A 2,819-nucleotide genomic window follows, 5' to 3' on the forward strand; every position below is an offset into this window, starting at 1 on the left:
AGAGGGGGCATCCCTGCCATACTTCTCGCCTGAAGCTGACCGGTTCAGTCAGGGTCCAATTGAGCCTGACCAGACACTCTGCAGAAGCGTACAGCACCTGGAGAAAACCCACAAACTGGGGTCCGAAGCCAAATGCTTGCAGAGTGCCCAGGAGATACCCAAGGTCCACCCTGTTGAACGCCTTCTCCTGATCCAGCGACAAGAGGGCAAACAACAGACCATCCCTACACCCGAGCTTCAAAAGATCCCAGACCAGATACAGATTATCAAATATGGTGGTGCGGCCCAGGTTGGTGTAGGTCTGGTCTGGGTGGACCACATCCACCAGCACGGACCCTAGCCACAGCAAGATGGCCTTGGCTACGATTTAATAGTCCGTGCTGAGGAGTGAGACAGGATGCCAATTCCGTAAGTCACGGAGGTCCCCCTTTTTCAGCAATAAGGCAAGCACGGCTCACCTGCACGAAAGAGGGAGGACTCCACTCTGCAAGGACTTGGCCCAGACGGTCACATCCCATGACACATGGTAGAATTCCATGGTCAGCCCGTCCATGCCCAGAGATTTATTTGTGAGCATGCAGCGGAGGGCTTCCGAGAACTCGGCCAAAGTGAGAGGCAGCTCTAGGTCTTGGTCACCCACGCTGACCATTGGGAGTCCATCGCAGAGCACTCTGCAAGCGTTAGGATCAGTCAGATCCGGGGAGAAAAGGCCTGAGTAGAAGGCCCTGGCCTTCCCGCACATCTCCACCAGATCCATGAGGGGGGTGCTGTCCTCTGCCAGGAGGCAGGTGACATGCTTCTTGGCCCCCGTCTTTCTCTAAGGCATAGAAGAAGCGGCAGCTGCAATCCATCTTCTGAAGGAGGTGGATGAGGAATTGAACAAAGGTAGCCTGAGAACCTAGGGTCTTCAAGGGCCCAGAGCTCTTCCCGCTTCTCCCAGCATGCTCTGCAGAGGAATGGATCCTCAGGGCTGGTGGCCAGATGCCTCTCCAGCTCTAAGACCTCCCGTTTCAACTGCTCTATCGCCGCATCCCTCTGTTGGCTGGCGCCCCAGGTGTAGTCGCGGCAGAAGAGCCGGGCATGCACCTTCCCCACATCCCACTACCACCGTACCGAGGGAAAGGTGCGCCTCTGCCCTTGCCAGGCCAGCCAGAACTCCTGGAAGGACACCACAAAGCCCACATTCTCCAACAAGCTGTTGTTGAAATGCCAATAGCCCAGCCCTGGCCTCTCCACATAGAGAGAGGCCATCAGGGTGGCTAGATGGTGATCTGAAAATGGGGCCGGCCAAATGCTGGAGGAGTGGGCCAATGAAAGGTAGAAGCATGACAGATATATGTGGTCCAACAGGGAGTGGTGTGACTGATGGGCCTCCACCCGGACAAAGGTGAACATCGAGATATTGTCCGGGTGGTGGTCTCGCCAGACGTCCACCAGGGAGTGACTGTCAATGATCTCTCGGAGGACATCCATGGAAGCTGAGCACTGCTCGGTCCCCGGGCAGTCTTTCTCCATGAGGGTAGTGTTAAATTACCTGCCCAGGACCAGATACTCACAAGGATCCAAGGAGCTGAGGAAGGCAGACGCCTGCTGATAGAAATGCAGCTGCTCCATGCCCGATGTCGGGGCGTAAACTTTGAACTTCTCCATACGGACCCAAAGGTGCAACATGCAGCCCAGCACAGTCTCGGCGACTCCCAGCACCTTGGGCTGTAGGTTGGGCCACTCCAGCTGTATGAACTGTGAGGTTGCTAAAGTAGACCCTGTCCCCTCATTCCAGCCGCCAGCTGTCTTCGGCGGCGGGGTCAGTATGGGTCTCCTCCAGGAAAACCACAGAGTACCCCCCCCACAAAGGAAGGAGAGCACCTGGCTCCTGAGGAGACCCATCCTACAGTCCCAGGTCTTCTATGTTGCGAAGATGATAGGTGCCATGAGGAGGGCTGGGGGGGGATCCTCTCTAGCAGGGTCACTCACGGCCCCCATCGGGCCATGCAGCAAACCGTGACCTACCCTGTAGGTGAGTAAGGAGTCACGGAAGAGGTGGATTCGCTGGTAGGCTGCGGTGGCCTGCTTCCCAGTCCTGTTACCCTCCCGCATGAGGGCCCCCGTGGCCCGGAGGATTTGAGGGAAATCCGCCCCCCCATCACTGGAGAGTGAGCTGCACCTTGTTCCAGGAGCCACAGATGTCTGCAAGGAACTCCCGCAGCTCTTCTCACAGCGTATGGGGGGGCAGGGTCACTGGACTCTGGATTGCCCCTGGTGGGGCCCCTGTCAAAGCCCCATGGGCCACCAAGACGGGCAAACAGGGGGCAGACCACCCACGTGGCACCCGATGGCCTGTGTCACGTGGCCCTCCTCGCATCCCGGCTCAGTAGGGGGCAGCGGAGGGAAAATTCCCGACCTACCAGGGGCTATACAGAGAAATACAAAGGCTGCTCCCTGGGGGCCATCCTCTGGAAAAGGGAAGGAGAAGGCCCCAGGAGTGACAATGGCATCATGGGAGGTGGGGAGGATAAGGATGGGGTTGGCATCAGGGGCAGGGCAGGGATCAAGAGTAGGGGCAGGGCAGGGCAGGAGCAGAGTCGGGGAGTGGGACAGAGACAGGATCCTGAGCCCTAGTAGCTGAGCCGCTGGGAGGTGGCCCCTCTCAGTTCGGCTCAGGGATCTGAGGGGTAGGAAGGGGACCCTCAATGATGTCAGGCTCAGGCTCTATGGCTGGTGTGGCAGCTACGGCATTGGGAGGTGGACAGTCTTCAATGGGGTCCCCGCCCGGGAAGGAGGTTGGTTGCTCCACATCTACAAGGGATACCCCATGGGAC

The sequence above is a fragment of the Chelonoidis abingdonii genome, chromosome 3 (genome assembly GCF_003597395.2).
Source record: "Chelonoidis abingdonii isolate Lonesome George chromosome 3, CheloAbing_2.0, whole genome shotgun sequence".
Taxonomy (NCBI): Eukaryota; Metazoa; Chordata; order Testudines; family Testudinidae; genus Chelonoidis; species Chelonoidis abingdonii.